General features: G+C 33.8%; 1 long non-coding RNA gene across 1 annotated transcript in view; it reads right to left on the minus strand.

Moving 5' to 3' along the window:
- LOC137251444 (uncharacterized) overlaps nucleotides 1-24,361 on the minus strand; it is a 124,479-nt gene that overhangs the window by 57,355 nt on the left and 42,763 nt on the right. The gene's annotated exons all lie outside the window — the stretch shown is intronic.

The following is a 24,361-nucleotide window of genomic DNA, read 5'->3' on the forward strand; positions in this document are numbered from 1 at the left end:
TTCTTTTTTTTTGCGCCTTTTTGGGGGTTCATGTACCTAACATTTTTATTGCGGTGACTTGTCACTAAATTTCTAATGTCTTTCTGCGAGCCCCAGGCAAACGTTTCATAATTTTCTTCCGGTAAAATTCTTTTTGGTAAAATTTTGTTTTTGGATAATTTTATCAGTTGCCGGGGTTACGAAATTCCCAACAAACAATTTAGTTTAATGTCGACTCGATATGCCCTTGAGATCAAATTCCTTCCTCAAATCTTTAACGTTAACTCTCTACATCATCGCAAAGGCTATTCTCTATTTGGGATCAAAGGCCATTAATTTTCTTTGCTGGTATTCATTTTCGTACCTGGGGTATACCTATTTATGGTATGCAGTTGTTCGAATAACAATTGTACATATTTTTTTTTTTGCAATAAAAATGAACGAAATACAATTTTATATATATGTATTACATATACGTGGAAGTGCGGTTAGAAAGTGTTCAAAATTCCTCAACTTCACCTCAAATACCGCGTAAGGTGATAACTTACGTTCGAGAATAAACTTGGCTGTGTTTGTTGGGTTTCTTCACATATTAATGAGTCAATTGCACCCTCGAAGACTACACGAGGTGCATGAACGCCAAAACGGGCGCAAAAGCGCCAGCCTTTTTGTACTCAGTTTAAAATATAGTTTCTATCTGTTAGTTGAACACCACCTCGCAATAAACAAAAGCTTTTGGTCTGCGCCAGGAAAATTTTTTTCGGAAATCTACCACAATCACTTTTCACCAGCATACAGGCGTGCCTCTAAAACCACGTGAGGTGAAGACAGCAAAATTCTTATAAAACAGATTTTGGTTAATGTAACCCAACAAGCAAATGAAGGCAGTTTCTTTTAAGATAAAAATATATATATATATATATATATATATATATATATGTATACGTATTGTATTAATTGATGTTGTAATTTTTTGGTATTTGATGTCAAATTGGTGATAGTCGGGTACACGAAATCACCAAACCAGAGTGCCAAGACTGCAATAGTTTCCTGATTGCTGAAATATCCAGCTGCCCCAAATATCCGTTTTCCACCGAAGAGAGCTCTTTTAGGTAGGCTGTAGGATCTGGGTGTTTCATTAAAAGTAACGCTCATCTTCAGCCAGGCGAAGGGTTTGGTTTAATTTTGTGCTGACACAGAAGAAAAGAGAAAATTTAAGATATTTTATATAACATTTTTTTTGTATGGTGTAATTTTTTGTTGCTTTGACTGAACTCATGATGAAAAATCACTTAAAGAGAATCCGTTGAAGAAATTTAAAATAATATATACATATGCTGTAGGATTGTAAATCCACTTATACATATGTGTTATGCGTAGGCATTCGAGAATGAATATAAATGTCTGTTTAATATATAATTGCAAAAAGATAAATCTGTTAAGCATGTTTCTTGTCGTATTGATATACCTGTTTAAAGCATGAAAAGAAATTGGAATATGGTTTGCTGATTTAATCGGTTGGGGATGGGGATGATGGCGAAAGGGTAGGTAGTGTGGAATCGCGAGGAGCAAAGGTAAGAAAGGGGACCTGCTGAACTCCGAAATAAACGAGCGGTCCGAAGTAGGGTGGGCTTCTGGTGGGATGTATGGAGGCGTATGAGGATGATGATTGTAACATCCGCCTCGCATCAATGTGGCAAAAGGGTTGAGGATCCCGCCTTTAAACTGAGCTAGCTGAGGGCAAATCCACATTGATCGCGCAAAGGGGCGGATGCACTTTCAAGGTGTACGTTACAAGCTCTCAACTGAGTATGTAATGTTCGGTTACACCCGAACTAAACCTTCCTTACTTGTTTTTATTTGATTTGATACATCAACTTACGGCGCAGTGCGATTTTGACATTTGTCCATCGAATTTACAAAAAGAAAGTACATGGAATTTTTATTTATGTTTGTAGGTATGTCACCATGCTGCCACCTTGTATCGTTCCGCCATGATACTAAATGTACTACAAATAAAATAATTAAAAATAATTTAAAAATGTGAGGCGTAGCATACCTGATTAAGGTTCAGTTGGTTTTACTTATGACTATCAATAGAAATATGACGCGTCCAACGCTTTTATTTAATTGTCTGATCAACGCCCTAGATTAATAAGGAGTGTGATGATTAGTACCTAGGACCTACCTAATTATTTTCTAGCTTTTCGTATTATTATTATTTCATGTAAGTATTGTTTTCAATAAAACCGTTTAACTTAAAAATTTTATTTTTATTATTTTATTTTCAAGTTTTTAGTCTTTATTTAATTGCCTATTATTTCTAATTCTATTTAGTTCATTTAGTGACTCATTATTACAAGGACTCTTTCCTGACAATTTGTTACAACCTAAGTCCTCAATACATAATACTTCCAAAGACTTTACTCGGCTCTGCGCCACGTATGCTTGTCCCTCCCCCAACTCCAAAATATTTTGATGTCACTTCTACTGGACTGTGTGCAATATTTGTTCCAAATATGAGCCAAATCGGGCATCATAGGTCGCTTTCTATTCATGTATGTATTATGTGTTCCAAATATGGACCAAATCAAATCGGATCACAAATACGATTTTTGTGAATATCTCGATCCTTGCGCCACCTAGCGGCGATTTTTTTTGATAGGTCGCTTTCTATTCTTGTATGTATTATGTGTTCCAGGCATGAGCCAAGTCGGACCACAAATACCATTTTTGTGAATATCTCGATCCTTGCGCCACCTAGCGGCGATTTTTTTTCATAAGTCGCTTTTTATTCTTGCATGTATTATGTGTTCCAAATATGAGCCAAATCGGACCACAAATACGATTTTTGTGAATATCTCCATCCATGCGCCACCTAGCGGCGATTTTTTTCACAGGTCGATTTCAATTCTTACATGTATTATGTGTTCCAAATATGAGCCAAATCGGACCACAAATACGATTTTTGTGAATATCTCCATCCATGCGCCACCTAGCGGCGATTTTTTTCACAGGTCGATTTCAATTCTTGCATGTATTATGTGTTTCAAATATGAGCAAAATCGGACCACAAATGCGAATTTTGCGAATATCTCGATCCATGCGCCACCTAGCGGCGACTTTTTTTTACAGGTCGATTTCTATTCATGCATGTATTATGTGTTCCAAATATGAGCCAAATCGGACCAGAAATGCGAATTTTGCGAATACCCCGATCCTTGAGCCACCTAGCGGCGATTTTTTTCTTATTATTGCATTGTCATCGGGTTCTGAACTATATTCCAAGTTTCAAGCTTTTACCTTATCGGGAAGTTACTTAAATTTCAATTACAAGATTCGTTCACAACGGCCGTGCATGCGGCCGTGCAGCCTGTCAACTCAAGCTAAATAAAACCGTTTAAAAACATCGGTACTGGCCTCTGGCTATCTAAAGAGCAGATCAAACGAATGAACGAATTAAATAAAATTAAAGAAAAACAAGTAAGGAAGGCTAAGTTCGGGTGTAACCGAACATTACATACTCAGCTGAGAGCTTTGGAGAAAAATAAGGGAAAATCACCATTTAGCAAAATGAACCTAGGGTAACCCTGGAATGTGTTTGTATGACATGGGTTTCAAATGGAAGGTATTAAAGAGTATTTTAAAAGAGAGTGGGTCATAGTTCTATAGATGGACGCCATTTCGGGATATCGCCATAAAGGTGGACCAGAGGTCACTCTAGAATGTGTTTGTACGATATGGGTATCAAAATTTTAAAGTGAGTGGCCCTTAGTTGTATATGTGAAGGCGTTTTCGAGATATCGATAAAAATGCGGACCAGGTGAGCCAGAACATCATCTGTCGGGTACCGCTAATTTATTTATATATGTAATACCACGAACAGTATTCCGGCCAAGATATCAAGGGCTTTTGATTTCGCCCTGCAGAACTTTTTCATTTTCTTCTACTTAATATGGTAGGTGTCACACCCATTTTACAAAGTTTTTTCTAAAGTTATATCTTGCGTCAATAAACCAATCCAATTACAATGTTTTATCTCTTTTTTCATATTTGGTATAGAATTATGGATTTTTTTTTCATTTTTCGTAATTTTCGATATCGGAAAAGTGGGCGTGGTCATAGTCGGATTTCGGCCATTTTTTACACCAATACAAAGTGAGTTCAGATAAGTACGTGAACTGAGTTTAGTAAAGATATATCGGTTTTCGCTCAAGTTATCGTGTTAACGGCCGAGCGGAAGGACAGACGGTCGACTGTGTATAAAAACTGGGCGTGGCTTCAACCGATTTCGCCCATTTTTCACAGAAAACAGTTATCGTCATAGAATCTATGCCTACCAAATTTCACAAGGATTGGTAAATTTTTGTTCGACTTATGACATTAAAAGTATTCTAGACGAATTAAATGAAAAAGGGCGGGGCCACGCCCATTTTGAAATTTTCTTTTATTTTTTTATTTTGTTGTACCATATCATTACTGGAGTTGAATGTTGACATAATTTACGTATATACTGTGTTTAAGTGAGTTGTGCTTACTTAAATAGCAAATGATATTCCTGTCCTTAATTGAACTTTTGTCACCTAACCCCACCTGTGACTTGCGATCACTTCTCCAAGTGACTTGCGTCCACCTCACTAGTTATGACTTGCGTTCATACAACCCTGGCGGTAGAGTAGACTGGAGTTGCCATCCAGTGCTTCCAGTCCACAGTGTTGGAATTGCTTTCCATCACTAATCTATGCTATAAATACAAGTGCAATGCATTAACTCGCTCTCTTGTTTCGTGGAGCACTGAACATTTACCAGCAACCAACATCATCTACCTTTTGAGAAAATTTGCATCGGATCATCAACTCTGGAGGGAGTACAAATATCATCACCTACGCCACATCCAACTCCAGGAGAAAAGCAAAGGAAGTATTATCCCAAAATCGTAAGTTATATCTTTCAATATAAAAGCAACCGAAGTAGCAAATCAAAATCCCGAATTATATCCTGCAAATTCACTATTCAAATTCATTTCATAAAATTTTCGTTCCATTGTGGAATTAGTTATCTTTACATCCTCATATTTGCTGTGTGAAGTATCAGCGTTTAAGTTCCAATTGTTAGCTTTAAGAGTTTAACACCCCTATTATGAATTTTCATACGATAGAAGATAAACGCTTCCTAGCGTATCGTAAAAAATCAGCTTTCATATTGCGATTTCCACACGCCCGATAGATGTACTATTGTGAATGACAGCAGAGTTTTGTTTACAAATTTTTGTGAATCTATACGAAACAGATAGCAAAACAAAACGTAAATACTAACAATTCATTTGTCTTGTACGTAAAAGTGGCAAAAGTTTTTAAAAGCTGTTATAATAAAATGTTTTATGCAACCTCTGTTACCTTTTATATAAACTCAAATGAACAAATTGACGGAACTTGCATAGATTCCACAGAAAGAAGAAAATTGAGAGATCATTCCAATCTTCTTGAAATGAACTCTACACTGTAAGTACTTGACATACTAAAAGTAAAAAAAGTTTAATAAACAAAATTGATGTCAGAGTATGTCTTAACAGAAATAGAAGGCAGTTTGCGCGCCCGTAAAAATAGGCCATCCATCCCAAATATTTTGAAGGTTTGTGCCACTTTAAGGCTTCTTGCCCAGGGTGTTGCAACAGAGTGTTGGGAATGAGGCTGTAGTTGGATTATTTTGGATTATGTAATAATTATATATTTACTTTTATTTAAATAGTTCCCAACGTATCGTGGAAAAATTTATCAGCGATAGCTAGCGTAGAAAATTGAACAGCGTATGCGATAGTTAGCGTATGGCAATACCACGATAAACGATAAACGCTAACGATCGAACTTCACACGCTAGAATTTATTTCATAATACGGTAGAACAGATTGCAAGCGTTTATCGTGTATCGTACGAGTTCATAATAGGGGTGTAAATTCAATAAATGAATTAATATAGAAACAAGCATTTGCGTCAATGCGTTAAACATACTGTAAACATATTAAATTTTTTGTTAAAATGTGACTTAAAAAATTTTTTTTTTTAAGTGGGCGTGTTCGTCGTCCGATTTTGCAAATTTTTATTTAGCACACATATAGTAATAGGAGTAACGTGCCTGCCAAATTTCATCATGATATCTTCAACGACTGCCAAATTACAGCTTGCAAAACTTTTAAATTACCTTCTTTTAAAAGTGGGTGGTGCTAATTTTCTATTTTGCGTCATAAGGTCAACGCACCTACCAAGTTTTATCGCTTTATCCGTCTTTGGTAATGAATTATCGCACTTTTTCGGTTTTTCGAAATTTTCGATATCGAAAAAGTGGGCGTGGTTGTAGTCCGATTTCGTTCATTTTAAATAGCGATCTGAGATGAGCGCCCAGGAACCTACATACCAAATTTCATCAAGATACCTCAAAATTTACTCAAGTTATCGTTGACAGGAAAATAAACGTTTGGTTGTCTCCAAGTTGATCATATGCTATTACAGAATATACTCATTTGCTGCATCGGACCAGTACATCCAATTTTCCCAAATTTTCTAGGCTCAGCAAGGGTATCATCCTCCTGCCTGGCCGCTCACCCAACAACACCAGGCACGACGGAACTTGCCTTGGGACACCCAAGGTCTCTCACGCTTCTCATGGCTCCAGCGGGTTAGGGGGCTTAGAGTATACTCGCGGTAGGTATGCCTGTTGTTGTTGTTGTTGTAGCGATAAGGTTGCTCCCCGAAGACTTTGGGAGTGTTATCGCTGTAATGGTCCTTTGCCGGATACAGATCCGGTACGCTCCGATACCACAGCACCATTAAGGTGCTAGCCCGACCATCTCGGGAACGATTTATGAGGCCACATTAAATCTTCAGGCCATTCCCTCCCCCTCCACCCCCAAGTTCTATGATCTACATTTGAAGGCGCTTAGTGAGCTGACGTCGCTTACTTAACCGGTTGATTCTAAAGTAAAAAACAAAATATAGGTTAGGTTGAACTGGCCGGTTCATGAGGACCTCACATAGACTGAATGAGTCCGTCGTGTTACCAGAAGTTTGTTTTAACGACCAAGCTTAAAACCCTATCAACAACAAGGACCTATGTTATAAAATAACTCCATCCTCTTGACAAATACTAGAAGCTTCCTAGGATTTAAGCCACTTGCTTCTTCTAGATCTGACAGCTGTATCACACCTAATAGCTGGAGTCTTAGCCTGGCAAGCGCAGGGCACGAGCGCAGAATGTGTTCGATCGTTTCCTCCTCCAACCCGCACTTCCTACATCTGATATCGCTGACCAAGCCTAATTTAAAGGCATGGGACGCCAGAAGGCAGTGTCCAGTCAGAATACCCGTTATGAGTCTACAGTCCTCTCTCTCTATAAAATGTTGTGATTTCAACGAGTTCGGACGTGTATCTAACTAGCTCTTTGTAAATAAATTGAATTTAATGGTTTATGTGCAGTAGTAAAACAATATTTTGATTTTACTTAGACACTATAATACGTGCGAGCGAGCAATGAATTGTTTTTTAATTCAAATATACACGAAAGCTCAAAAATAAAAATGTCGTGTGATAAGTGCAAATCAGCAATTAACAGAGAAACTGTAATACGGTGCGATGGTGTTTGCGGGAAGATTTTTCACCTAAAAACGAAGTGTTGTGGCCTAGATGAATATGCATCTACTGTGCTAAATCAAAATAAATTGTTAAGATGTATGTGTGACGACTGCGTTACATATATATATAATATAGATTCTGCAATGCGAAACATGCAAGTAGTGATAAACAAAAATGGTGCCCTATTAGAAGAGTACAAAGGTGAATTCGAATTGGCGCTTAAACATAACGAGTATGAAATAAAAAAAATTATTAGAGGCGATTGAAATTAAATTTAGCGAGAGAATAAAAGAAATGCAAAAGGTGCAAGAAAAATGTGTAGTAAATATAAGTGAAGTATAGAAAATAAGAGATGTAGCGGAGATATTTAAGAAAGACAGCGAGAAAATTTGCAGTGAAATTAAAAATAGTAGCGAAGAGAATAAGAAAGCACAAAAAGAAATAAAAGAGTTAAGGCTCCATTACCGATACTTAGCATAGACTTGACTTGGCTTGCGAACTGTCACTTACAGTTCTGTTAAATAAACATTGCATGTTACTGATTACTCAAAACTTAACTTGACTTAGAAGTCTGTTGAATTTTGATTTTCTATGTAAGTTCTAAGTGACGTTTACATTTTGAGATGCCATTTGTTTGTTTCCATTTCATTTTGACATTTTGTCATACAAATTGACATTTATTTAAAAATAAATTTCAACGCTGATTATGATGCCAGATTTTATGCGCCAAGTGGAGTATAATCGTGGCTAAGTTGCCAAGTTTACGCCAAGTCAAGTCAAGTCTATGCTAAGTATCAGTAATGGGGGCTTTAGTCGGTAAAACGAAGGCCGCCAACAAACAAATGTCATTTGCTGAAGTACTAAAAAAAGATAAGAGAGTGATGCCAGATATTAGAAAAGAGGTGCCTTTCATAATAAAGCCTAAATCAAAACAAAACAGCAATCAAACAAAAACCGATTTAAATGAAAAAGTTGATCCAAAAGAACTGAAAATAAGCAATGTACAGTCTAGAGCAAATGGTGTGATATTAATCGAAAGTGAAAACGACACGGAAAGAAATAAAATAAAATGTGCAATCGAGGACCGTATTGGTGAAAAATATGAAGTAAAAATACCCAAAGTTATGTCTCATAGATTTGTAATATCGAGGATGAAATTTAAACATGCAGATGAAAAAATAATTGAAATGTTAAAAAAACAAAATACTTACATTGCGGATGGAAATCTGAAAGTTTTAAATCAGTATGAAACAAAAAAGTTCAATGTAATATACTACAATGCATTAATCGAAGCAGATCCGGAAACGTTTCAAAAGACTATCGCCGCCGAAAAAGTAAATAAAGGTTGGGAAAAATGTAGAGTTTTTGATGGCCTTGAGGTACAACAGTGCTATAAATGTAGAGGATTCAACCACAAAGCCGCACAATGTAAAAATGAAGAAATCTGTGTGAAATGTTTAGAAAAACATAGTTCAAGGGATTGCAACCGAGAATTAACAAATAAATGTATTAACTGCATACGTGCGAAAGAAAGACTAAATATCGATGTGGACATTAATCACGTGACATTTAGTAAAAGTTGTCCACTATATGTGAATAAACTGGAAGCTAAAAGGAGAAAAAATGGTTACTAGCAATCAAAGTCAATAATACTTTTTTTATGCAAATATACAAGGACTTATAAATAATAAAGCGGAGTTAGAGCACATTATAGAAGAGCATCAATACGATATAATAATTCTATCGGAAACTCATGTAACCGAAGACATAGAACTTAGTGAAATAAAACTACAAAATTTCAATAGTTTTCAGTGTGTATCAAGCTCTCGAAGAACAGGTGGCGTGATTATATACACGCATAAAGAAATTAAAGCGAATATTGTAGACTGTCTAGTCAATGATATGAAAATATGGACATTAACAATATAATGCATCGTTGATAACAACGAGCTGTACATCATGGGGCTTTATAGATCACCAAATAGCTCGGAACGTGAATTTTGCAACACATTTCAAGATAAACTGGAAACAATAACGGAAATAAGTAAAGATTTTATAATAGCAGGCGACTTTAACATTGACTGGTCGAAAGATAGTTTATACAAGCGAGAATTAGAAAAAATAACAAATGATAACGGTATAATGCAGAAAATGAACGAGAGTACTAGAATAACTACAAACTCTAAAACCTTGATTGATTATGTTTTAACGAATATACACAATCTGAGAGTAACAGTGCAACATTCTCTAAAAATATCAGATCATGAGTCGATAGTTATAGAAAAACCTACTCGCGAAAGTGTAATAAAACCAAAGCACAAAGTAATTGAACAATTCCACTACACCCAGCGTGAATTTAATAGAATGCTTTTAAACAAAAACCTAAAACATAGTAACGCATATGATGTAAATGAAAACACTGTTATTCTGGAAAAGTGCATACAAGATTTGGTGGTAGCTAATACGAGAAGTAGAACGATTAGAAATAGCTCAAGTCGCAACAAATGGTTAACTCAACGTTAAAGAAGCTAAAAATAAATAAAATTAGAGCATACCAAGCTGCGAGAGTAATGGACGATACCAATTCATGGTTAATTTATAAAAGTGTATGTAAAACATACAAACAAGAGATAATAAAGGAAAAAAATAAATACTTTAAGCTAAAACTCAATAGCGCAACAAATCAAAAAGAAATGTGGAGAATACTTAAAAATTTAATACTTAGCAAAGATGTAAAAGAAATAAGCTCTATAATTTATAAAAACGAAGAAATAAGTGATGAAAATGAAATAGCTGATAAGCTCAATAAATACTTCATTGAGAGCATAGAATTAATAGATCATTCAATTGATAAAGAAATATATATTAACAATATTGATCATTGTCCTGAAACCTTTCATTTTAAAGAAATACAAATTTGCGAACTAAAGGCAATTTGTAAAAAACTTAAGAACAAAAAGGATTGGAATAATGTGAGCCCAAAGATCATTTTGGACAACTGGAATGTACTTGGGCCTTTCTTAACAAAGTTAATAAATCATTCATTAATGAGCGGAGTATTCCCAAATGAATGGAAGGACTCATTGGTAGTGCCAGTTGAAAAAATCGCTAAAACAAAAAAATGTGAAGAGTTTCGTCCAATAAATACTCTTAAGATATTTGAAAAAAATAATGGAAAGTGTTGTGAAAAATCAACTACAAATGTACCTAGAAACTAATAATATACTGTCTCTAAACCAGTCCGGATTTCGTAAGAATCATTCATGTGAAAGTGCAATAAACTTCGTCGTAAGTGAGTGGAAGAAGCGTCCACGAAAAACAATAATAGCAGCTCTATTTCTTGATTTTAAAAAAGCATTTGAAACATACATACATAGGTATTCTAATAAAAAAGCTGTATATGTATGGAATAAGAGGAAAAGAGCTACTTTGGTTTAAGGACTACCTTACAAATCGTAGACAGCAAACAAAAATAAAATCCACAAAATCAAGTTTTTCATATGTGAATACAGGGGTGCCCCAAGGATCTCTTCTGGGAGCAATTCTGTTTATAATTTACATAAATGATATAGAAAAAGTGATATCAAAATCCAAATTGGTAATGTATGCAGACGATACATTGGTATATACAGAAGCAGAAACAGTGGAAGAATGTAAACGAAAGTTAGAATGTGATATAGATGAAATTATGAAATGGCTTAAAATGAATAGGCTCAAATTGAATGAACAGAAAACAAAAGTAATGGTGATGAATACAAATAGCGAAATAAATTTAGAGATAAATAATACTAGTATTGAGCAAGTAACCAATATGAAATAAATAAAAAAAAAATAAATGTAAGGCGCGATAACCTCCGAAGAGATCTAAGGCCGAGCTTCTCTTCCAATTTGCGTCGTGATCCTCTTGATTTTTCCCTACAAATTGGCCGGACAGGACCTACATGTTTTATGCCGACTCCGAACGGCATCTGCAAGGCAGATGAGTTTTCACTGAGAGCTTTTCATGGCAGAAATACAATCGGAGCGCTTGCCAGACACTGCCGAGGGGCGACCCCGCTTAGAAAAATTTTCTTCTAATTGAAAAATCTTATTTCTAAAATTTTGATGTTGGTTTGCCCGGGAGTTGAACCCAGGGCATACGGTGTGATAGGCGGAGCACGCTACCATCACACCACGGTGGCCGCCAATAATAGACAATGAGCTCAAATTTAACAATCACGTGGACTATTTGTGTAAAAAAGCTGCAAAAAAGATTTACTTCTTTAGAAGAATACGAAATAAATTAGACACTTTAACAGCAATAAAAATATACAATACAATCATAAAGCCACATTTTGAATACTGTTCCACAAATCTGTACACATCTTGTAACCAATCACAAATAGGAAGAATACAGAAATTACAAAACAAATGTATGAGATCAATAATAAAATGCCACAAATACACCCCAATAAGTCACATGCTTGAAACATTGAAATGGCTAAATATTGAGTAAAAACTGATGCTCAATACACTAATAATGATTTTTAAAATTAAACAGAACAGGGCGCCGATGTATTTAACAAGTTGCATTCAGTATGCAGTTGCATTCAGAATGCGAATGACTTTCGACTAGGATTACAGCGGACTACTGCAGCCCAAAACACATTATTATATAAGGGCCTTAACATATTTAACTCGTTACCTGATTATATCAAACGAGAGAATAATATTATGAATTTTAAACGGCTATGTATAGATCTTATTCGAGGCTAAAATACATTTTATTACTTTTTATTACTTAATATATATATATATCATACACGTCTGTGAATTGAAAATGAATTTGTGATATTTAAAATTTATTGTGAAATCAAAAAATATGTAAACATATTAATAATAAATATCAATCTATCTATCTATCTATCTTTTTAATAATAATCAGTGTTTATGAATAACATATTTAAAGTGATCTCTTACAACCTGATCGGTGGCTACAAGTGCGGTGTTCCACCTTATATAAACGTAGGTACTGTATGTGCTCAACCGTGCAAATTGACATTAGCAGTAACATTATTTACATAAACATTGCTTGGTATCTGTCATTGTGTTTAAATTCTCTGGTTGCAGCTAGTATTGTTGTCGGTGGTACCGCCTGCTGTTGGTGTTAACATTAGTGGCCGCAGGCCTATGGTCGCGGCCCCGCTACGTGCGTTGCAACTGGTGGTGGCGGTACGTCTGGTGGTTGTTGCGCCCGTGGCTGGCGCTAATGAAGGGGTTGGGGGAGGTACTACCGATGATGATGCCCGTGGTCATAGTAGGCGCCGTTGGTGGTGGTTGGCGCTTTGGTCCGAGGTAACCGAATGACCCGGGTGGCGATAAAGCTTCGTGCTGGCCTTTACGAGCCGGATGACTTGGCCATTTTGACGTTAATTGTATTACGCGGCAGCGTACTGCTGGCCCTGGAGGCGTAGGTGGTGTCGGACACTTTTCCGCAGGTGGTAGCGTTCTTCGTAAACGTAGAGGAAGGGGTTTATCTCACTAGGTGTGACTGTGAACGCCGACCTACTTCAACTGGATCTTGGGTCAACACAACACAACCGGTGTAAGGTTTATTACCACCCAAAATTAGACGCGTAGAAGCGAGGTTTGTCGGAATGAACGGTTTCGGTACTTTGCGCTATCGACTCCTTCCTAGTTTCTGGGCATTTACCTATTTACGCGCACAGCCGGAGAGGGTGTCTTGTGATTAGTTGAGTATCGTTGGGGAGGCGCAGTTGAAGTGAGCAATAAAGTTACTGAAGCAGTATATTAACTGAGCTTAACGCCTTTGCTGTTGAAGTTGTGTCCCTTCCTCCTTTTTTTCTTGCCGAAAACTCATGGCAATTTTCGCTAGTGATGGCCGGTCTGTTTTTTTTTCCTTGTTTTTCGATACTTTTTATCGCAACTTTCGCCCCATCACTATGTGTGTTCGCGCGAATACGCTCCCAAGTGGTGCGTAGCCGTAGACCGTAGCAGCAGACCGTAACAAACGGCGCAAAGTATGAATTTATCAGAATGCCATTCGGATTAAAGAATGCACCCTCTATATTTCAACGATGCGTTGACGACATTCTTAGAGAATATATCGGGAAGTTCGCGTATATTTATATTGATGACGTACTAATTTATTCATCTACACCAGAAGAGCATATGGAACACATCCGGATTATAATTAACGCACTTCATAATGCTAACATGAAAATTTCTGACGAAAATTCAAATTCAGTTTGATTCAGTTGAACACCTTGGACATATTATAAAACACAATAAAATCACAGTAGTCCCAAAAAAGATCGAAACTGTAAAAAACTATCCACAACCAAAAATTTAAAAGAAATACGATCCTTCTTAGGACTTATTAAAGAAATTTATTAAAGATTTTTCCAAAATCACGAAACCTCTAACAATCCATTTGAGAGCAGAATTAGGAATGGTATCGAAAAATCAAAGTACTAAATTACCAATAAAATTGGACACAGCAGCAGTAGAAGCCTTGGAAAAGATAAAAAACGCCTTACAAGAGCAGGTTGAACTTTTCCAACCCGATTTTTCTAAACCATTTAGTTTAACAACCGATGCTAGCAATTTCGCTATCGGGGCAGTTTTATCTCAAAATCGCCATCCGATCGCATTCATTTCACGCACACTAAATGAAACAGAACAAAACTATAGTACAAATGAGAAAGAACTACTAGCAATTGTTTGGTCCTTACAAAAACTTACAAACTATTTGTATGGCGTAGCAAACTTAACAATTTACACGGATCACCAATCCCTAATATTTTCGATTTCTGAAAAAAATCCAAATGCCAAATTAAAGCGTTGGAAGAATTTAATTGAAGAATACGGTGCCAAGCTTGTTTATAAATCTGGCCACCAGAACGTTGTTGCAGATGCACTTTCACGACAACATATCAATAACACAACAAATTGTTCAGAACACTCAACAGAAAGCTCACCTGTGGATCAGTTTAAGAGGGTCAAGCAACCTTTAAACTCTTTCCGCAACCAAATTATACCAATTCACGACGCAAATAAAGACAAAATTGTGTCACAGACTATCTTTACAAATAATACACAACATACAATCTATTATAAAAATAAAGAGACCCCAATTTCAAGTTTAAAATCAATTATGCGACCAGGAGTAACAAATGCTCTAAAATTAGATGAAGAAATTTTATTTCATTTCAAAAACGATATCGGCTCCATTTTCGCCACATGTAAAATTGTTGTAGTACAAACACAACTTCAAGACGTAACGATCTGAACGAATAAAGACAGATTATCATACAAACTCACAAAAGAGCACATAGGAATTATAAAAACAACATACAGGAAATGCTTACTCAGTATTTTTGGCCTTCTATTCGAGAAATGTGTAAAAAGGAAGCAATAAACTGCGAAGTATGTTTACAAAATAAATACGAGAGGCACCCTAATAAACAACCAATAGGTAAAACCCCAAAACCAACACACGTAGGCGAATATATACAAATGGACATATTCGACATGAATAACAACATATACATTAGTTCCACATGTAAATATTCCAAATATTGTTATCTACGCAAACTTCCAAATAAAGTAAACTGCCACGAATACATTGAAGAAATACTCGCACAAATATACCCTAACGCGAAATATTTAATGACAGACAATGAGAATGTGTTTAATGGGCATACAGCTAAATCAGTATACGACAGACTACATATACAACACTCAGTCACACCAGTACACCACTCAACGACGAACGCTCAAGTTGAACGTATACACAGCACACTAATTGAACTATCAACAGCTCTAGCACAGGAAAATCATACGGCACCGGGAGAAGAACTTTGTAACGCCGTGAAGCAGTACAACAGGACGATTCATTCCACCATGGGGTTCAAACCTGAAGAAGTGTTTTTTTAACAGAGAGAAATACTCCGAGATAAAGGATATTTTAATCGACAAACAGGATAAACTCCTGCAATACCATAACAAAAACAGACACACAATTACATACAAAAAAGGTGATTTCATATACGAAAAACTGATAGAAGAAATACATTAGCAACGAAATATAATAAACACAAGGTAGAAGAAGATCGTGGGGACACAATTTTAACAGCAAGAGGGAAAGTTATACACAAAGACAATATTAGGAAACAAGCAAAATGTGTAGAATCGCGATAATATTTTTCTTACTTTTGAAAATTGCTAACAGCGACAAAATAACGGACTTAAAAGGTAAAAAATTTGTGCTTGTTGAATCAGATACGATGTATATGTTTGACAACACAGCTTACCTGTATCACATAGCGAACTTATCTAAAATATTAGGCCCATACGAAAACATTGTCATCACACTATGGAACACAGGAAACACAACAAGAGGAAATAGTCATAAACAGAATAGAAACCTTAAAAACACAATTACTACCACCAGAATATCGTTCTAAAAGAGCTCTTAATTTTTTGGGCTCGATACTTAAATTCGTAACAGGGATACCAGATCACGATGACTTAATAGAAATTGAAACAGGATTAAAACAATTGATAGAAAATAATAATAAACAACGCAAAATAAATTTACAATTCGAAAAGATCCTTGAAACTCTCTATCCTAAATATATTACAGAAGAACTTATTTTGACAGAAGTCCTGAAAGAATTGGAGAGTATTACGAATGCAATAAATTTTGCTAAGTTAGGAAACTTTTATTCAGGAACATTAAATTTGAAAGAAATAAATGAAGTAATTAACAACGAAATATATAATATTCCTGTAATCAATATTCTAGAATATTCCGACATCCATGTGTGCATGTTTAAAACCGCAATAATAACCATATACAAATATCCTGTAATTTCAAATAAATGTCAATTGTACCAAGTGATTCCTTTAGCATTTAAACAAGGAAAATATGAATTAAAACAGAAGGTTTCAAAATATAATAACGAATTTATTAATGTATCAAAATGTAAAAATTTTTTAGGCATTAGTATTTGTAAACAAGAATTAAAGGATAACTGTACAATACCACTGTTATCAAATCAACAAGCTCAATGTAACATAATACAAGAAAATAACATTCCAATACAAATTTTAGATCATGGTAATATTGTAATAACTAATGAACATACTTGGAACGGCTTAAAAATAAACGGACCACATTTAATACAGTTTAAGAATTCTACACGTATAGATAATAAAACATATGTAAATCATCAAGAAGAAATTAAAAATGTTATTCACGCACATAATAACGAACAAGTAGATGTCTTGAAAATACTAGCATCAAACTCGAATTATAAATTCAATAATATCCAACAATTATATAAATATGTTATCCCTATAGAAGAGCATCCATTAAAATTTACACTGTATATTATTTTTTCTTAATAACTTTTACCTCAACAATTTACTTATACATAAAATTAAGCCAATATCAACAAAACCAACGAGAGGAAAAGGGACGCTTAATGTTCCAAAGAGCATATGAAGCCGAACTCCTCCAAATACAGCAGATTTAAAATGAGGAAATTTCATTTTTAACACATGGGCAAAGAGGATAGATAATAAGAGGCGTCATATCGCCATTTCAGAAAACCGACTGCGTTTTGTATGAAATTTGCCAATGTACCATTTCTTGGGCTCGGCCATTCCTCTTTGTGCCTGTCCGCGAAGATTTGGTAAAAAGCAGTGAAGAATTAACTCAGTGAGTGTAAATATTGTGTTTTTGTGTTAAAATAGTGTAAAAAGTGAATAAAAAAAGGCAAATAAATAGTGTAAAAATTTAATATAATTGTGTAAAAACATATAAAAAAGTGAAGTGAAGTGAAATATTGGCTTAAAATCAAGAAATTGTGCAAAAAGTATTGTGTTTGAGCTTAAAGCAAAGCCGGCCAAAAGTTGCACATTGTGCAATTTGAGTTCGTATTTTCACACCGACACTAACGATGTGTGATGACGATCGTTTGCTTTCGCTTGTCACTCACTAAAATCAACAGTGAATGCAAAAGGAAAACTCCATGCTACTTTTTGGGCACATAATAAAAACAATATGTTGCAATGTTAAAGTGACTTTTAATACGTTTTAGTTAGTATTATTAAGTTCCTTTGAACATACATATTAATATTGACAATTTAAATATTAATTATTAATAATTAATTAATTATTAATAAATATTGACAATTTAATATAAGTATTTTTTTATACGTTCTACTTAGTTTTATTCATTTTCATACATTTTTTTTATTGAATAACTTTATGTTTTGAAAATATATATTTCTATCTTTACATTTACTTTGTTTTATAGTTCTTTCCTAATGAAAAATTAAATTTTTTTAAGTAAATTTTGCATTACCTTCTTTTATAAAAAAGTTTTATCTGACTAGCTCGACCTACGCGTTCTTAGTTATACGAATATAAGTAAATATAGTCAGGATTAGCTTGAAATCAAATAAGCAAAGTCCTTTTTAATTTAAACTTCACAGTCCACATTTTCTTTTAGCACACTGTGGGGAGTTTTCACTCAATTTTTACACACACTTATGCAATTGTTCTAGTATTTGTGTGGCCGGCTCTGGCTTAAAGCATAAATTGAGTGAGAATGTGAAATGTCAGTGTAAATGAAAATGTAAGAAAAAACACAGGATAAAAAGTGAAGGAATTAAAACACGTAAATATTGTGTGCAAATTAGTAAAAAGGTGATTAAAATTGTGTAAAAAGTTGATTAAATTGTGTAAAAAAGGATAAAAAAGTGAAGTGAAGTGAAATATTGGCTTAAAATTAAGAAATTGTGCAAAAAGTATTGTGTTTAAGCTTAAAGCATAAATTGAGTGAGAATGTGAAATGTCAGTGCAAATGAAAATGTAAAAAAAACAAGTAAGGACGGGACTGTCTTCGGCTATGCCGAAGACTTCATACCTTTCATGAATGAGGCTGAACAATAATCTTATCCCATTCGTAATCTCCGAATAATCGGATGTATAAGATAAGAAATATATAGTGAACAGATCTACATACCTAAACGATTTTTAAGATAAATATAAAATAAAAAAGTAAAGACGGGACTGTCTTCGGCTGTGCCGAAGACTTCATACCTTTCATGAATGGGGCTGAACAATAATCTTATCCCATTCGTAATCTCCGAATAATCGGATGTATAAGATAAGAAATATATAGTGAACAGATCTACATACCTAAACGATTTTTAAGACAAATATAAAATAAAAAATAGGTAGGTACTTTGTGTGAGGATGCAAAGTTTCAGGTTTTTTGTGGTCTGCGTGTAAAAACTATGACTACGAATCACGTATTTCAACAATATATGACGTAAACGTAACTATTTGATGAAATTTTATGAATTTTGAAGCTTCTAGCCGTAAAAAAGGGGCAAAAAAATACAGTTTGTATGGGGTATATAATATATGTACCACCGATCTCTACAATTTTTTCAGACAACAATATATGCTATATACGTAAGCATTTGGTGAAATTTGAAGCTTCTAGCTGTTAAAATGGGGAAGAAATTGCGCAAAATTTCTTATCTGAACAATCGGTTGTATGAGATTATATATACCACCGGTCTCTATGATTTTTTCAGACAACAATATATGCTATACACGTAAACATTTGGTGAAATTTGAACATATCTAAACGATTTTTAAGATAAATATAAAATAAAAAATAGGTAGGTACTTTGTGTGAGGATGCAAAGCGTCACGTTTTTTGTGGTCTGAATGTAAAAACTATCACTACGAATCACGTATTTCAACAATATATGACGTAAACGTAACTATTTGATGAAATTTTATGAATTTTGAAGCTTCTAACCGTAAAAAAGGGGCAAAAAAATACAGTTTATATGGGGTATATAATATATATACCACCGATCTCTATGATTTTTTCAGACAAAAATATATGCTACATACGTAAGCATTTGGTGAAATTTGAAGCTTCTAGCTGTTAAAATGGGGCAGAAATTGCGCAAAGTTTCTTATCTGAACAATCGGTTGTATGAGATATATACTATATATACCACCGATCTCAATGATTTTTTCAGACAACAATATGTACTATACACGTAAGCATTTGGTGAAATTTGAAGCTTCTAGCTGTTAAAATGATCTGAACAATCGGTTGTATGAGATATATACTATATATACGACCGATCTCTTTGATTTTTGCAGACAACAATATATGCCATATACGTAAGCATTCGGTGAAATTTGAAGCTTCTAGCTGTTATAATCGGGCTAAAATTGCGAAAATATATATATACTATATATATATACTATATATACCACCGATCTGTATGATTTTTTCAGACAACAATATATGCTATATACGTAAGCATTCGTTGAAATTTGAAGCCTCTAGCTCTTAAAATAGGGCAGCAATTACGAAAAGTTTCCTATCTGAACAATCGGTTGTGCGGGATATATACTATATATACGACCGATCTCATTAATTTTTTCAGGCAACAATATGTGCAATATACGAAATTATATGGTGAAGTTTGAAGCTTCAATCTGTTAAATTGAGTAAGATATTAAAAAAAATCCTCTTTTTCTGAAAAATCGGTTGTATGGAGGATATATGCTATAGTGGTCCGATCCGGCCGGTTCCGATAAATGTCTAATCGGACACCCAAATACACCCGCTCACCAAATTTTATCAAGATATTTCAAAAATTGAGGGACTAGTTTGCATACAAACAGACAGACGGAGAGACGGACATGGCTAAATCAACTCAGCTCTTCAACCTGATTATTTCGGTATACTTAATGGTGGGTCTATCTATTTTCCTTTAAGGACTTACAATTTTGGGTTTCGTGACGAAATTAATATACCATTTCATTTTCATGAAAGGTATAAAAACACAGGATACAAAGTGAAGAAATAAAAACACGTAAATATTCTGTGCAAATTAGTAAAAAAGTGATTAAAATTGTGTAAAAAGTTGATGAAATTGTGTAAAAAAGGATAAAAAAGTTAAGTGAAGTGAAATATTGTCATAAAAATAAGATTTCTTGAAAAACGAAGTTGTTCCTTTGAGCTTAAATGAGTGAAAAGAAGATTGTGTTGTGTTGTGAAAAGTGTGTGTTGTTTATGCTCAAAAGGCAAATAAGTGGAAATATAAACAAAAATTTATTTCGGAAAATTGTGCAAAAAAGTGGAAATATAAATAAACATTTAAGAAAAAATTGTTTCGGAAAATTGTGCAGAAAGTTGAGAAAATTGTGAAAAATGTTGTAAAAGTGAAGTTTGAAATCGTGGTATATAATTTCAAAAAGAATTTGTGTGTGATTAAAGAAACTAAAAGGAATTATGCAGGTGTATAAGTTTTTTCAAAATTTATATATGTATTATATATATATTGTATATGTGTTTTTAAAATCTATACAATATTATATAAATGTATATGTTTTTGGATTCCAGCAATAAAGTTATTAACCTCTGATTTAATGGAAATTATCGGAAGAAAATTGCGCCAAAATTGGTAAAATTCCAATGAACATTTAATATACAGAAAACTTTGAATTAAGTAGAAGCATATATTTCTGCGCAAATAAAAATCTGTGAAAAAGTTGTGAAAATTGTGAAAATCAAAAAAAATTAACAAAAAATTTTTTTTAATTTTAAATAATTTTTAAAAATTTTAAATAATTGAACTGTGAAAAAATGGTGAAAATTATGAAAATCAATAAAAAAATTAATAAAATTAATTTTAACAACATTGAACAATGCCTTCATTAAGATTTAATATTCCTCGGAGGTGTCTTCGCAGTTTTTATACATTTTATTGTGACAATTTTAAAACCCACTATACCAGTAATGCTCCAATTGCTCGTGCTCTCCGTGAGTTTAACTCTATCAGTACTGTTGTAAATCTAGACTTTTCTGCTCCAAAAGCGAAACTGCTAAATATGTTAAAATCTGCTTTCTAAGTACTATGTATTATTTTTCAAATAACTATCTCTTAACTTTAGTTTGTATCATAGTCTGTAAGGATTTAAGTACATTGACTAAGTGAAATAAAGAAAGAAAGAAATAAAGAAAGTGCTCCGCTCCTGGGGCAGATCCAGGATTAACTTTCTTTTCGTTTCCGGCCGATCCCAACCTATTAAGAAAATGGATGGATAATTTAAAAATGTGAAATGTCAGTGCAAATGAAAATGTAAAAAAAACAAGTAAGGACGGGACTGTCTTCGGCTATGCCGAAGACTTCATACCTTTCATGAATGGGGCTGAACAATAATCTTATCCCATTCGTAATCTCCGAATAATCGGATGTATAAGATAAGAAATATATAGTGAACAGATCTACATACCTAAACGATTTTTAAGATAAATATAAAATAAAAAAGTAAAGACGGGACTGTCTTCGGCTGTGCCGAAGACTTCATACCTTTCATGAATGGGGCTGAACAATAATCTTATCCCATTCGTAATCTCCGAATAATCGGATGTATAAGATAAGAAATATATAGTGAACAGATCTACATACCTAAACGATTTTTAAGACAAATATAAAATAAAAAATGGTAGGTACTTTGTGTGAGGATGCAAAGTTTCAGGTTTTTTGTGGTCTGCGTGTAAAAACTATGACTACGAATCACGTATTTCAACAATATATGACGTAAACGTAACTATTTGATGAAATTTTATGAATTTTGAAGCTTCTAGCCGTAAAAAAGGGGCAAAAAAATACAGTTTGTATGGGGTATATAATATATGTACCACCGATCTCTATAATTTTTTCAGACAACAATATATGCTATATACGTAAGCATTTGGTGAAATTTGAAGCTTCTAGCTGTTAAAATGGGGAAGAAATTGCGCAAAATTTCTTATCTGAACAATCGGTTGTATGAGATTATATATACCACCGGTCTCTATGATTTTTTCAGACAACAATATATGCTATACACGTAAACATTTGGTGAAATTTGAACATATCTAAACGATTTTTAAGATAAATATAAAATAAAAAATAGGTAGGTACTTTGTGTGAGGATGCAAAGCGTCACGTTTTTTGTGGTCTGAATGTAAAAACTATCACTACGAATCACGTATTTCAACAATATATGACGTAAACGTAACTATTTGATGAAATTTTATGAATTTTGAAGCTTCTAACCGTAAAAAAGGGGCAAAAAAATACAGTTTATATGGGGTATATAATATATATACCACCGATCTCTATGATTTTTTCAGACAAAAATATATGCTACATACGTAAGCATTTGGTGAAATTTGAAGCTTCTAGCTGTTAAAATGGGGCAGAAATTGCGCAAAGTTTCTTATCTGAACAATCGGTTGTATGAGATATATACTATATATACCACCGATCTCAATGATTTTTTCAGACAACAATATATGCCATATACGTAAGCATTCGGTGAAATTTGAAGCTTCTAGCTGTTATAATCGGGCTAAAATTGCGAAAATATATATATACTATATATATATACTATATATACCACCGATCTGTATGATTTTTTCAGACAACAATATATGCTATATACGTAAGCATTCGTTGAAATTTGAAGCCTCTAGCTCTTAAAATAGGGCAGCAATTACGAAAAGTTTCTTATCTGAACAATCGGTTGTGCGGGATATATACTATATATACGACCGATCTCATTAATTTTTTCAGGCAACAATATGTGCAATATACGAAATTATATGGTGAAGTTTGAAGCTTCAATCTGTTAAATTGAGTAAGATATTAAAAAAAATCCTCTTTTTCTGAAAAATCGGTTGTATGGAGGATATATGCTATAGTGGTCCGATCCGGCCGGTTCCGACAAATGTCTAATCGGACACCCAAATACACCCGCTCACCAAATTTTATCAAGATATTTCAAAAATTGAGGGACTAGTTTGCATACAAACAGACAGACGGAGAGACGGACATGGCTAAATCAACTCAGCTCTTCAACCTGATTATTTCGGTATACTTAATGGTGGGTCTATCTATTTTCCTTTAAGGACTTACAATTTTGGGTTTCGTGACGAAATTAATATACCATTTCATTTTCATGAAAGGTATAAAAACACAGGATACAAAGTGAAGAAATAAAAACACGTAAATATTCTGTGCAAATTAGTAAAAAAGTGATTAAAATTGTGTAAAAAGTTGATGAAATTGTGTAAAAAAGGATAAAAAAGTTAAGTGAAGTGAAATATTGTCATAAAAATAAGATTTCTTGAAAAACGAAGTTGTTCCTTTGAGCTTAAATGAGTGAAAAGAAGATTGTGTTGTGTTGTGAAAAGTGTGTGTTGTTTATGCTCAAAAGGCAAATAAGTGGAAATATAAACAAAAATTTATTTCGGAAAATTGTGCAAAAAAGTGGAAATATAAATAAACATTTAAGAAAAAATTGTTTCGGAAAATTGTGCAGAAAGTTGAGAAAATTGTGAAAAATGTTGTAAAAGTGAAGTTTGAAATCGTGGTATATAATTTCAAAAAGAATTTGTGTGTGATTAAAGAAACTAAAAGGAATTATGCAGGTGTATAAGTTTTTTCAAAATTTATATATGTATTATATATATATTGTATATGTGTTTTTAAAATCTATACAATATTATATAAATGTATATGTATTTGGATTCCAGCAATAAAGTTATTAACCTCTGATTTAATGGAAATTATCGGAAGAAAATTGCGCCAAAATTGGTAAAATTCCAATGAACATTTAATATACAGAAAACTTCGAATTAAGTAGAAGCATA

The sequence above is a fragment of the Eurosta solidaginis genome, chromosome 4 (genome assembly GCF_040869045.1).
Source record: "Eurosta solidaginis isolate ZX-2024a chromosome 4, ASM4086904v1, whole genome shotgun sequence".
NCBI classification, from domain to species: domain Eukaryota; kingdom Metazoa; phylum Arthropoda; class Insecta; order Diptera; family Tephritidae; genus Eurosta; species Eurosta solidaginis.